The sequence below is a fragment of the Patagioenas fasciata genome, chromosome 9, assembly GCF_037038585.1.
Source record: "Patagioenas fasciata isolate bPatFas1 chromosome 9, bPatFas1.hap1, whole genome shotgun sequence".
NCBI classification, from domain to species: domain Eukaryota; kingdom Metazoa; phylum Chordata; class Aves; order Columbiformes; family Columbidae; genus Patagioenas; species Patagioenas fasciata.
This window is the reverse complement of record NC_092528.1, coordinates 25,319,319-25,333,838: the sequence shown is the minus strand read 5'-3', so window position 1 is coordinate 25,333,838 and position 14,520 is coordinate 25,319,319. Positions and strand designations below refer to the sequence as shown.

The window sequence follows — 14,520 nt, the reverse complement described above, 5'->3', positions numbered from 1 at the left end:
ATGCAATTTTCAGGCCAGTGAGGAAAATGTTGGTTATTCTTTAATTTTAGTTGTTTCATATAAGAGAAAGAACCTTTCAAGTCTCTCATCTACAAAAAACCCAAAATCCTCTACCCTGGAATAGGAGTAAACTTGTCTGGCTCTTGAAAAGGGGCTCTGAAAACCTCTCACACTCCCTGCTCTCAATATCTGGCACGGAGAGCACAAGCCACTGAGCACTGCTGCTCTGGACGCTTTTGGAAAATGAAGGCTGAGCTCCTCTTTTGTAATAATTTTCAGATAATCAGTGTGTGGGCTAGAAACAACAGAGCTTTGTCTGAGAGGCAGCCCTACATTTTTGGTTTGGGGTGGCGAGGCATGGAGCCAGGGGTTAACTCTCTTCTTGCCCTCTAGGGCTGATGACTGAAATAATTAGAAGGAGCAAGTTGTGGTGTTCACAACCCCCTATCTGCTGGTCTGCAAATGGGACTTTACCACACTGAGCTGCCTCCCAGTGCAACGATTCTTACTGTCCTGCATTGACCACTTCCCTGTCCCAGAGAAATCTGGAGAAGTGAGTACCAGGAGTGGATGGAGGCAATGTGAGAGGCCGGATTCATTGTCTGAGCACACAGCTGTTAGGGCTCTGTCGTTACCTCCATATTTCTCTAATTCTGGACCTAACAGGAGTTAATCCAACAGCTGCAGCAATAAGATTTCCTGTGCCTCTCTGCAGGAGGGTTGTGGAAGTGGAGAAGAATAGCCAGCCCTGGGGACCTGAGCTGGGAGGAGCATTTTGGCTGCTGCAGGTGGGCCAAGTAATCACCAGGAGGTGGCATCCATCGCCTGGAGACACAATGGCCCGTGCTGGGCATGGTGCCAGTCCTTATCTGAGAACTTTTTTCCTCTACTAGAGCATGCTAACTTTCCAAAGGGGCTCCGCGGAGGGGTATTTGGGCCAGGAAGGTCTTGCTCTGGAAGTGGGAAGTCCTGCCACCTCGCAGCACTGCCAGGACGTTCCAGTTCTGAGTCATTCCCTTGCATGTTTATTTTTGGCATTTATTTATCTACCACCGAGGTGTCGGCTCAGAGCAGGGCTGGCTGTGCCGAACTCCTCCGGTGGCCTGGTGGCCGCTGCCAGCTCTGTCATAGTCCCACAGTGCTGGGAGTGTCTCCACCCTAAGCTGAGGTCAGGTCCTGCAATGCCACCACATTGTCCCATCAAAAGTGTGCTTTGCTCTCGGTAATGGGTGCAGTAGCATAGGGTAAATGGCTTTCACCCTCCCCATGGAGCCCCTGGCTTCCAGCTTTCTCCCTGAGCTCACTGAGGGAATGGAAGGAGGCTAAGAGGCATATCCTTTGCTGCAATTATGTCCTGTTGCTGGAGATATTGTGCTTTGCTTAAAGACATCATCATAATACAGCCTCCCAGAGAAGGTAATTACTGCACATCTTATGAATGGTGCATGTGAATGTCTGCTCAAGCTGCTGTCAGCAGCAAGTTTCAACACATCTTACATACCAGGCATTTTACAGCCTTAGTTTTATTTGTTTTCATCACCCCTTGCCTTGTGCTTTATTTTTCATTAACGGATCTGTTTTGTTGTTTGTGCTGGTTTTCTTTTTCTCTTTTTCTTTTTAAGAGGCCAGAGTGCACGTCTTTCATGGAGCGTTTGGGTGGTGGCCACAGCTTTTATTTGCTGCATTTCCATTGCTCTGTGGTGGCTTGAGGGGAACTGTCTGGAAGATGCCACTTCCGAGCAGTTCCCATATGGTAGTGTCTGAGCAGGCCCTAGTTTCCTAGTCTGAGCCCAGAAAAAATCAAACGCACCAGTGTTGACAGAACTTGGTGTCCCTCTACCTCTGCCATGACTGCATGGATTTAACCCTGTGAGACAACTTATTTTTCCTGTTCTACCTTCCCAGTTTCTCTCATGTATGGAAAAAAGTTGATGACTGTACTACCTGCTCCCAAACAGAGATTTCAGACCTTTGAGCTTTCTGAAGGTCCTCTGAAGCAAAATTCTCTCCTGCCAAGTGGCGCCAATGACTCCCTGCCTTGGTTAGCAATTGGTATGAGTGGCATTGCAGTGTGGCTAAAATTCTGGAGAATCGCAGCCTGGCGATGCTGCACACAGAAGTTGCCGTATAATTGACTTCAGAGCCACATCCCTTGGCTTTGCATGGATGTTTGAGCTAAAGAGATGGGGAAATGCCAGAAGAGACCTTGTTTGTCACAGTAGGAATGATCAGGCTACTTTTCCTATCTCAAAGGTCACTCATATTTGCCTTCCCCCAGCAGTACGTGTGGTAATCTGGCCTTGTGCTCTGCGTGTAGAGCCATAGTGTGTGATCATGACACCCTGCAAGGCTGTAAAAACATCATGTCCATCTCCTGGCCAGCTCAAGGAAGGATTTGAAACTGCTGCTTGGATTGTTGCCTTGTGCAAATGGCTGAGGCTTGCTCTTGTGATGCTGAAGCTGAATTGTTTCAGTCCCCTTGATGTTTTGTTGTGTTTGTGGCGAGACTTCCATGTGTGCTGAGCATCCTCTGTGTTGTATCCAGAGGTGGCTCCATCCTGCTGCTGTGCAGAGCACTCTGTCTATGTTCTCTGTGATTCCTCGTGAAGCCTGAAAGGCAGCCTGGCTCCAGGAGGATGGAAGGTGCTGTAATAAATGTGAGCTCATAATGCCGCTGTTAAAAATAACCATCGCTAAATTAAAAAGAAAAAAAAAAAATCTTATTCAGTCCTACCCCAAGGGGAAAATGGACACGAGGAATTGGGCAATCCTTCTGTAAGTTCTCTTTCTTTAGACTATTTATAAACCACACCAAGAGCCAGATTCTCAGCTGGTGTCAGTTGTTGTTGACTTCAGTGGAGTGAAGCTGGTTTACACAAGTTGAGGCTGCTAAATGCCAGCATCTGGATGAAGCTGAGAAACAGCTGCAATTACTTTTGCAGAAACCTCCAGTCTGAGGCCGGTTCAGAATCTCTGAGCCCTCCTGAACGCTTGAGCCATCAGCACTCTGATTCAGCAGCTTTTTGGGAATGTGAAGGTTTATGAAAGGACCTTTACTCAGGTCAAAATTGGCTCTAATCTCAGCTGGGTTCTGCAAGTCTTGTGTCTGTCATTCTGTTGTAATCACTGCTTTAGCTGGGCTCCTCTGAAAAGCTCTGCAAAACCTTTTTACTTGCTGCTTCACCAGCATCATCTCCTGTCTAGACACTCTAATTATGAGAAGCAGGGAGCGTACAGCATGATGTGTAGATAACCCTGGATAACTCCAGGGTAACCGTGTGCTGCTTCCGTCTCTCCCCTGACTGTCCTCCAAACTAGTTTTGCCAATTTGTTGGCTGCTCCAGCATGAAGATTAGCAAAGTGGGGACTGTATAGTGCCACCTGGGCAATACTCATTTGAACGTTTCCTTCAGAAGCAAATGCTCCAAGCCATATAAATTGATAGGCAAACCTCCTCAAGTTTCAGTGGGATCTAGGTTTAACATTACCTACTTCTGTTTCTCTGTATGCTCAAAACCTCTGTGGATTAAATAGACAACCTCCCCACCACTGCTATCAGCAGAATGCATTAGATCTGTATATTGGTTTGCGTATTTTTCATGTACTCATTGTTTTCACTCTAATTCTGTTCTTATCTGTGGACTTGGTTTTGATTTATGGCAGCATAGATTATATCCAAACTCAAGCCCTATGTATTTCAGCTATGTCCTTTACATAAGAGCTTTTAAAGCTACTGATTTAACAGGAGACTGTCAAATAATCAATACATATAAAACATTAGAATGCATTTGCTTAATTCAGTGGCTCTCTGCAGTATGCCACCTCCAGGAATGTGTAATGAGAGGAGAAAAAAAACTTCTTTTTTTTTTTTTTTTTAATTGCCCTTCTTTAATGTGTCATCTTCCCTGATTCATTTGCTGTAACCGGTACCAGAGAGAATGGTCTGTGATAGTTAGCAAGGCCCCTGGGATTCAGACTGTTTCCCAAGTCTCTGCACTAGCCCTGGGGTGCCGTGTGGGTTTACATGGGTCTCTGCAGGAGCTAGGGCATGTGAGAATAATCTGTTCTCAGCATCCTGATTCCAAATCAATATGCTTTGATGTGATTATAGGGAGGAATTTATTTATTTTATTTTTTTTAGTAGCTTTTGAAAAGCACCATGCTGATAGGGGAGTGAGAGTGACATGGGTGAGCTAACGCTCTGGGACATGCTTTTAGGTTGCAGCTCTTTATAGTCCAGATTGAAAAGCCTCTTTTAATGGGTCTTGGTAGCTGAAACATGCCATGAGCATGGATGAACTTGAAAGAAGTTGTTACTAGAGCTAGTTAAGAGTGACCTGCATAAATCTCCCAGCTTTGGGCTATGGCAGAAGCTGCTGAGTTCAACCAGCACAATGTTGCTTCTTTGAGAAAACTGTACAGGTTTAACTAGAGTCTGTTTCTCAACTGCTGGAAAAGTCTATCTGAATACTCCTCCCTCCCTGTAAGGCTGGATTTTCTTCTGAATTTCCTTAGGACACATTGAAACATATCCTTGTTAAGGGCTGTATGTGGCTGGTGTTCTAAAAGATTTGGCCTCAAATCCTGAGCCCCTGAAGCCAAACTCCAGGTGAGATTTCTGACCTAGTCAAAGTGGGGTTGTCCTTGGCCTGCATGCTGCCAAACCTGTGACTCCAGCTGGAGCTGTGGCTCTAGTACTCTTCATGAAGGAGATGGTCCCCCAGCTCTGGAATCATCAGAGCCAAAGCCAGGCTACCTCTAGCACTGCACTGCCACTAAGCCCGCAGGAATAGCAGGAAGCTGTTTGGTGCATAACCTGTGTGATAGCTGTAGGAAGACTAGGTTTGTACTTCCTTAGCTGTTTTGAAGGTGAGAGTGCCAGGCTGAGTGTGCATTGAAGGTCCCACTATGGTCATTTTACTCCTGTCTCAGGTGTGGGGTGTTTCCACAGGGTGTACGGGTGGCAAGCTTTGAACCAATTTGTTGTTCCTTTGCTTACAATGAAATTAGTGCACTTTTTTGATGTAAAGTAGCCATGAGATTGTTGACTTAGGCACAGGGATGCATGTACTTTCTGAGATGCAAGGAATTTAGCTACTGGGGGTTGCTTAGTTTAGTTTGTTTCATTTGCAAATCAGAGGGCAGTGGGGAAAAAGTGGTGACGGGAGTCTTTAGGACAGGGTTTTCTTAATGTTTGCTGCCTCTGTAGTTTCTTTTGTTGTTTGCTGGCTGAAGCAGGGTGAGTTTCCATCACAGGGAGAAGACAGACAGCACATAAGATTGAGATGCATTTTGCACACTAGGGAAATATCATTTGGAGCTGTAGTTTCATTTTTGGGTGTCTTTGCCAAGGTGGGACCCTGGCTTCCTGAGGCTCATGGAGGTACAGAGGCACCATGGAGGCCTTGAACATTGGCTTGGTCCTGCCCTCTTGACTTCCTCAGAGGCCTGTGGATCTCAGCAGATCTGTGAGGCACGTGTGATGACATTGCTGTTCTTCTGCAGAGTATAAGGAGGGAAATCTTCACAAGATATCAAGAACAATAGGATCCTAGTATACTTTGGGTCATCTAGTCCAATACCCCTGCAATGAGCAGGGTCATTTCCCAGAGCTGGCTGGGATGAGGACATCACCGTGCTATCAGTGTCCTCTCAGTGTTATTGAGTTTAGGCATAACCCTCTGTTGGGATGGAAAAGGGCTGTGGTCTTCAATGGAGAACTAAAGTGTAGAGAAGACAGGACCCATACAAAGTCCCACAGAGGGTGCCCAAAGGAGAATGAAGGTGGATCCTGGCTCTGCTCAGCCACGTATTTGAACCTTGTGTCAGGTGGATCATTTTGGAAAAGGTCAGAGTTTCTCTGTTCCAAGGGCCAAGTCAGAATGAGGTTGGAAAGGATGCCCAGAAGGCTCTGCTGTGTCCATTATTGGTGATGACTTGTGCATGCTGGGTTGTAGGGCATCAGAAGTGCCACTTTCCACTGTACTTCTGACCAGAAAGAGCATATATTCTCATGGGCTATGCCACTCTGCTTTATATCTCTGGGACACTTGGCCAAACTCCCCACAAGCCTTCATGTTCTTGCCTCTGGGCTTTTTCACATGGCCAGTAACTCCCTCTCTGAAAGATCCCCTCAGGAAGGATCATGAAGCAATCAACCCCTAATTGAACTTGGCTCTTGCTTGGGGGAGGGTTGTGTTCCTCTGCATACCACTGTGGATATGGCAGGCAAAGAATCCATCATCGTGTCTGATGACCTTGCCTTCAGGGTGAAGTGCCAAGAATGCCCCATGTTTTCTTGGGGTGGGGTGCTGTCCACTACTAATGCCCAGCAAGGCGTGATGACAGGGGTGAACGCATGCTGGGATTGCTGGGGCATTTGCTGGCAGGCTTGGTGGGGGAGGATCCCAGATGCCACCACCCTGTTATTTCGGGCCATGGATCGAGCTGCTGAGCTAGATATTTTACAGCTTCAGCCAGTTTTCTGCCCCTAAAGAAACATTTCACAGACATTAATGCTTTGCCCATCTAGGTGTCATGTTTCTGGGAGACCTTTATGCAACCCACTATGAACCCATCGCAGATGCTCTTAGCCTTCTTCAAATCTCAGAGCTGAAGTGCTGCTGTTAAAAGTGCCTGAGTGTTTTGCAAGCCTCCACTGGCAGAATGATGGCTGTCTTGCAGATTGAAAGGTTTTCTGTCTGCTTATTGACCCCTTTTTACCAAGGCTAGTAGATATGAGTTGAATGTGGACAGGTGCTGATGAGGCAAGTGAGGAGTTACTGGGGTTTATTGGCAACTCTCAACTATTTAACCCTTGTCCCTTTTAGAATTTTTGGAGCTTTGGAAGTCTTATATCCCTCCAGTTTCCAGATGGACAAGTTGAGACATAGTGAGTTGCAGCAGTTTGTCCCAATAAAGTCTAACTAGAAAAGTGCTTAAACTCCAAACTTTTTGTTACTCAGGCTAGATGTTGATCAGAATGTCCTTCTGTTTCTGGTGTTAGAGCCTGCTTGGAAGGGATAGAGTGTGTCTGTGTGAAGAAAGAAGGCATCCTGTCCAAAGGCAAACAGCAATAGCCTTGAGCATGCCTTATTGCTTCTCCCAGCACACCCCAAATGAACAGAGTTGGCTGGAGCAGGACGGGACCATTCTTATGGACAGATCAGTTGTGAAGGATAAAGAAAGTACCTTCTTTGAGCAAGATAGTGTTTTCCATAAATTCTGTAGCATCACAATGCCCTAGTGCGGGATATGAGCTGAAATGTAGCCTCCAGTGATCACCTTGGAGCATTGCTCTCCAGCCTAGGTAGATTTTGCCCTGCTTTGTATGCAAGTGTGGTTGCCAGCACCTGCACAAAGCAAAGGCGTCATGCTAACAGACCTGAAGAGCAGCCTCTGGTGCCTATTTGGCCATGGCAGGTTGCAGGGCCAGATGAAAGTGTAACCAGCAGCACTGAAGGTGAAAATGAAGCTAGCAGTCTTAGGTTTTCTATTAGGCTCCAGCTCTGTACCTCTGCAATATTCTCTTCTGTCCCACTCCATCATGCAGCTCTGTCTTTCTAGTAATTGTCCATCTGGATCAATTTGCAGGTTAAGCCCTGCAGCCACCTGTGGGACACACAGAAGTGTGTCACCATGCAGCACATCCAGGGATGACCTGGCTCAATCAGTGGTCCCACCTGGAGCTCTTCCCAAACTCTGTTTGCATTGCAGGTAAACTGGGAAGCAGAGGAACATATGTAAGAGGGGGAAGGGAGACCGGTGCATCTTCATTTTCCTGTCTCTCTGCAGGCTTTTCAGTGAAAGACAGCAGTTGCATGTCCCCTTGGTATTACAGGTTCACAGATGCCCCTTTAAAACCTTCAGATGTGGATCATCGCTCTGTGTCAGTGGATGGTACATAGGCAGCTAACAAGGAGACCATCCCAGTCCAGCTTCCAGACTAGATGCCAGATAAAAGACCAAAGTAAGATAGCTCAGACATGTGGGTGGAGTAGAGCTGGAAGGAGAAAGTGATAATGCAATGGAAGGGTATAGTGGAAAATCAGGAATTGTACCTTGCAACTAGTCTAACCAGGACCCTAGGGGACAGGTTTCCAGGCATTGTGGAAGCAGCTTTGCAAATTTTTATGGGGAGTTGGATTTTGTTGTTGTTGTTGTTTTGCTTTTCCATGCATATGAATGAGCACAGAGCTCGTTCTTTGGCAGAGAGCTAAGTGTCACATTTTAGTGCATTACCCATCGCTTAACCATTGATTAGAGGGTGCTGCACGACACCACTGTTTCAGTTCATGGGAAAAGGCAGTTAGAAAGGGAGGGAAAGGGAGTCTATAGTAAAGGACACCGTATAAGGAATCCCTGGGAAGTCCTTGCCTTGGCTGGCCATTTCAGATCCTCTGCTCTCTCCAACCTGCCCTCTTCTGGGCAGCGCCTGTGGCGGTGTCAGCACAAAACCTCCCCTGAGGGCACACTTTGGAGACTTGCCTTCTTGTGGGACAGGGCAGGACATTAACTGGGAACCGTAGGTGTGAGGGGGACAGGTGCATTAGGGATGTGTTGTGTGTTGGTAAGAGAAAAACCTTGGCTGTCGCACAGATTTAAGTTGAAAGCTACTTTGTCACTGTTTGTGCAAGAGTGTCTGTGGCAGAGGGGATGTGTGCAATGGAGAAGAAGGGGGGTATGCCTGCGTGTGTGTATAACGAAGTATATGCAGCAGCTGTTGTAATTGTTTTAATAAAAGAATATTTCCCTGAATTTCTTCTTTGGCACCTGAGGGCCCTTCCCAGGATGCCCTTTCTAAAGCTGCTGTTTGATTTCCAGGGCAGATGCAGTACACACACACATATATAGTTGGCCCCATCTCGTTCATGCAAAACCCACAATCCCTTCAACACATGGCTCCTTTCCCCCTTGCTGACAGGGAAGTGGGGATGCGGGGGTAGAAATAATGACAGAGATGATTATAATTAATATTTTTTTAGTGTCTGAAGAGTGAAAGTCCTGCCCAAGGTCCCCCAGCTGAGCACAAGCCAAAGTGCTAAATCCCTGTAGGGGTGTGTTTTATTACTGACGCTCTGCATGTCGAGGCTGGTCGTGGGGTCTGATGCTGTGTGTGTGGAATTTTTGTGGCTATTTTCTATTGTGCCAATGAAAAGCAGTATCCCATTGTACAATAAAAAGGAAACTTGAAGGTTTCCATGCCTACATGGACGTGAATGTTTGCAGCATTACTGTTTTAATTAAGTATTTTACCTTCGCGTGACTTCCCTGTATGAGCCCATTGCAAATGATGGAGCAGGTGTTGCAGTGGACGGAATATGATGAGTTTCTCAATGCCTCTTCCCAAAAAGGTTTTGGTTTGTCTATAGCTGGGTTGTTTCACAGTCTCAATGCTTCACTGGGTGAAGTTTGGGTTTGATTCATCCCTGGCTGCTCCTCTTTCAGGAGCAGGGCTATGCTGAGAGGATGGGGGCTGGAAGGCACTGATTGCTTCTTCATCCTCTCTTGTCCAGCTGGGTGATCTCAAGCAGCTTCTCAGGCCTCTGCTTTGTCTCCTCGCCTGATGTCACACAGCAGATTTAAGCCTGAGCTGGGTATTGAAGCCCTTCTTAGCCAGGCTGTGCATACAGGGCAATGGTGAGGCAGCAGCAGGGCAGGCACCCTTCCCAAATCAGCCCTAAGCCATATCCTGCAAGTGCTGACCATTACCATGGGCTGAAAGCACCTACCAAAATTAACAGCAGGAGGAAGTAGTAGTTTCCTACGTGACATCTTAGAAGTACCTTTAAATGGGAATAGTAGCAGTACTGGCTGCAATCCTGTGAGCTTTCCAAGATGGTCCATGAATTTCAGATGGGAAAACCCAGACAGCAGCCAGGATCCTTGGGGACCTGAATTGTGTTTGTACCCATGCAGCCCTTAGTCTTCCAAAGCAGATTTGGGCTGGCAGAGAGTGTGTGACACTTGCGTGGGAGAGGGGCTGCCTGAGCACAGTCCCTGGGAGCTTCCAGGGTTCCCTCCTCTCTCTGTCTTCCTCACAAAGGAAGGGTGTTTTGTCTTTGCTGCAGCTCTCTTTCTCTTGCCATCTTGGCAGGTGAGAGCCTGTCAGGACTCAGGTGGAAGCTCACAGCTTCCTCAACTTGCCTCAACCTTGTCTCAGGTGGAGAAGGGGATGTGTCTGTGTGAGGTGGCTCACTGTCACCTGTCCCTGTGTCCATCAGTAGGAGCTCCCCCAGGAATACAGCTGAGCGAACACCAGCCTTGGTGGCTGCTCCCTTCATTTCAGGATGGTTGTCTCTCCATCTCCCACACAGCTGGCCAAAACACTGCCATTGCTCAACCTCCTCCTTTTTGCTTTCTTGGCAATGATGCAGACAAAAGCAGCCTATAAATATTTTCAGCTTCTGAGCTTCAGTGCTTGACCCTGACTCCTCAGCTTGTACTTGCAATACCTGTAACTCCCAGTGATCTGTCATCCAGGAGTAAGACGCTTCAGGCTTTGAACCTTGCATCCCCAAAAAACCATTCAGCTCTGTTTGGCAGAGATCTCAGAGGCTTTCTCTGAAACTCTATTATTGTTTTCACTGTGTTTTTTTGACCTTCTGAATCCTTTTTTGTTTGTTTGTTTGTTTTTGTTTCCTCACCCCCAGAACAGCATGCTCAGCATCTAAAGGACTAAGCTGGCTGGTGCACGCGGGCTCTGAGCAGTGTAGGAGCTGCAGGGAGAGGGAAGGGCAGCAGGACGGCTGTGACAGAGCACATGTGGCTGCTGCCCTCAATTAGCCCGTATGTGGCCATCACGTCTGAAATGAAAGCACAGCAGGTCTCCAAAGAGTTCCCTCATGGGTCTTGCTGAACTCAAAAGCTGGGATCACAGTATAACTTAATTTCCTGAAATGTCAAGTGGCTCATATTGTCTACCTGCTCTATTGGTGTTTTTCTTATGAACGCATTGTACTCCCATTTCCTGCAAAAAGTTCATATCAGTGCTTGATGATTGCTTAATAAGAAAAATCAGTAAGGACAGGGAAAGTTCACATCCTGCACATGAATGTAATGACTATTAGCTTTCTTCTGGGTCGCCAGAGGGTTGTTGGTTTTTTTTTTTGGTTGTGGTTTGATTTATTTTGTATTCTTATCCACTCAGCCGAGAACATTGATCTGAAGCTGTATCCTGCAAGTGCCAAGCCCTTCAGTGAGCTGTAGGAGGCCCTCGGCACCCATCAACCTCACACGAGAAGGAACAAGTAGAATATCCTGGATGATAAATCCGATAAAAGGTATCTCAAACTGGGAATAGTAGCAATCTTGAGGGTCAAAATGTCGGTCTCATGTTTTTATTACCTGTCTTGTGACAGACTCTGTTTTCTGCTTGATTTTGCAAAAGAGGGCTTGTATAATCATAGTGTGGGTGGGAACTATTATGAAGGTGACTGTAAGGCTCGCAGGCAAGTCTGAAGCATCCCAGATGGATTTGTTGTTATTTTTTAAATCTTAGTTTCTAGGCAAGCCTTTTTGTCATTTCTGAGGTGTGATTTCTGAGCACCATTGGCTCTTTATTCAAAATCAGGCTTCTGTCATTCTTATGTGAGCTAATAGTCTTTTGGACCTGAAAATACTGGTTATAGGAAACCTGATGGGGAAAAAAAAAAACAACAAAAAAAAGCCTTTTCTTCATGATAGCTTTTATGTGACTAATTATAATGTTCCTCTGTCTAGAGCTTTCCCGCTTCAAAGTGCTGTGCAAGCTATTAGCTAACTGTACAGCTTAGGTAAATGAGTAGGTGAAGAAAACTCCCTTCCATTTGGAGAGCATTCAAACTCCCCCTAAGCCCTTAGGGGGTCTGACTGATATTTAGACAGTCTGACCATGGGCCCAAAAGTCAAGCATCATCTTGCGGTGGCTGTTCACTTTCCAAACTTCTCTTGCAACCTGGGTCCTCTTCTCTTCCAGCTTGGTTTCCTAGATCTGGTCTCAATTCCTCAAGGAAGACACTGGGTTCCTAGGGTCTGAAGGACAGACTAGCAAGTGGTTGCAACCGAAAGCCTTACCTGATTAAACATCAGGAACATATTGAAGTTAATGCAGTTTTTATGCCACTCCCTATCTTTTAGAACCTATGCGCCAATAAGAGACAAAATGGTCAAGCAAAAATAAACTCTATAATGAGCATTTTAATACTAAAATGATAGTCATACTTGGTCTGCAGCTGAGGAGTGCATTAGCATTTTTAGGAAGGAGCAAAGCATATTTTCTTATCACAGCACAGGCACAAATGTCCTTAGTTCATCTCCTTCCCATCTTGGTACATTACATATTCTGCATGTGAAGGTAACAATCTGGTTGTGAAGTAATGTCTTAGTACCCTAAAAGTTGCAGTGTGTTAAGACACTGGAGTAAATAAATCTTGGTGTAGGCTGCTGCCTGTTGCAGGTAGCAGATTCATTATTTTTTTGTTGCTGTCCTGTCCTCACGACATCTCTTTCTCTGGGTGATGTAGAAAGCACTAATGTCTAACCACATTCTGCAGAAGGTTGTTTAAGATGATTAAAAAAGCAACCAGTCTTGTGGTTCTGGGCACAACAAACCTGCAACTGTCCCGCCTTTGAGGGCCTTTTTGGCCCAAGGGAGAGACCCTGTTATGGAGCACAGGATGCAGTGACTGGTTTCATGCCTAGCCAGTGTGAAAGCAGTGGGGTGTAAATCCATGCACTTCCTCACTAATAGGCCATTACTTTGCACTAATTTTACTATTCTCATCATCTGACTTTCTGTTTTGTACTTAAGAAGCGTTACCTGAGCTGAGGAAAGTGAGAATTTTTGCACTTCACAAATAAATCGTCTTTTTGGGGGTCTAGCCCCACTGGCATCCTCTGCTCCCAAATGAGCTGGAAGCGGCTCTTGGGTGCTGCAGGGGGTGACGCCAGCTGGGGTCACTCAAGAGCATTGCAAGAGGCTCCCTTGTCTCCCCGCCCCAAGGGGCCGAGATATTTAGACAGCTGCCTCACTATGAATGGGACTCTGGCAAAAGAATTAAGCAAAGATTAAAATCAGTTTTAGCTGTTAAATGTGTGCTTTGCACAGCATTTAGCAACTAAAGGGCTAATTATCTTTGAACTTATGCACGTGGTTTTAGATGTGATCCACACACGCTGCTATATTTTTCTGTTGTCTACAAGGATCTGAAAATGAGGATAAAAATGAGATGCTGGTGTTGGTAAGGGCAGAACTTTTTGAGTAGGCTGAAGATGATGCCCCATCTTCAGAGATGCCTACTGAATGAGAATAGGTTAAAAAGTATTTTAACACTTGCCATTTAGACTCTCCTGTTTAATGGGGGTTCAAGCTCTTGAAGGAAATACAAGTGTGCATGAAGGTAGGAAAATGAGACTGCTCTGAAAGAAAGCCAGGCTCATACCTGGGGGGAAAACTTACTCTGAATGTTAATGCTTGCTGGGTACAGGGAGTGACATTTGGGAGGTGAAGAGTGCTGCAAGACCTACATAGGTCAGTGCAGAGCAAATCGGATTGATATTTAGAAAATTCTGCAGAAAAATAAGGAATAATTTGCTACTAAGTTGCAATGGAATAGAGAGTGGGGTTCCACACCCCTGTGCAGTTTAGGTGTTTTGGAAAGCTGCATCAGGCTCAGGATACCCACGTCAGTAAAACAGAGACAATGGGAGGAGGTAACATGGTTGATGTAACGTTGGTGCCATTTAAAAACCCTTTAGGGAAACAAGTAAGCATTGCCAAATGGTGATCAAAAATCCTGGATCTTCTCATCCAATAGGAGCCAAATCATGACATAAGACACTTTTTCCAATTTTTTTTTTTTGTTAACTTCAACTTTTCTAACCTTCAGATTACCTGTAAATTATATCTTCAAGCTTCTTTCTTAACTATAAAGCATACAATAATTACAGAAATGGCACCAGGAATCAAAAGTGAAATCATCATACAGCCACTGAAGGAGAGCTGGTTGGAAGCCCTGATGTCTAACCCATTTCTTGCATGTCTTTTTGCACAGTCGAAGGTGTCCCTGTGCTCCCCTTAACCAGCTCTCGCCTTGCCTAGACACCCAGCTCACACAGTTGCTGGATTTCATTTCCCAGCCCTCTGCTTTTCTCTGGACTCTGCTGTCCATCCACATCTTCCTTGAAGTGTGAGTTTGAGGCTAGAGGCAGCACACCAGTCTAGACCTTACCTATGTTGAGCAGGGAGGAAGGATGCCTCTACAAGCATAGTATCTTGCACTGATTTTTAATAAATTAAACCTCACCCCTCTGATTTTTCCAGAACATCAAGATCATTTTGACCTCTGATCCTCTGCTGTACATGATGCCAGCTCTTTCTAGATTTGTTACCTGCAGAAAGTAGTATACATATTCTCAATTATTTCATTTGGTTTTGTTTGTGGAACTATTGAATGGAACTATAATAATTCCGAGGTACAAGTCTGTCATGCATGATGCCCAAGATGATGAGACTTGTGAAATGGTCATCAGAGGTACCTG

At 45.8% G+C, this 14,520-nt stretch overlaps 1 long non-coding RNA gene across 4 annotated transcripts in view; it reads left to right on the top strand.

Moving 5' to 3' along the window:
• LOC139828606 (uncharacterized) overlaps nt 1-14,520 on the top strand; it is a 104,817-nt gene that overhangs the window by 68,137 nt on the left and 22,160 nt on the right. For all 4 annotated transcript variants that reach the window (XR_011740411.1, XR_011740410.1, XR_011740408.1 and 1 more), the window contains one exon: nt 11,150-11,282. This is a non-coding gene — a long non-coding RNA (uncharacterized lncRNA). The remainder of the gene's footprint in view (nt 1-11,149; nt 11,283-14,520) is intronic.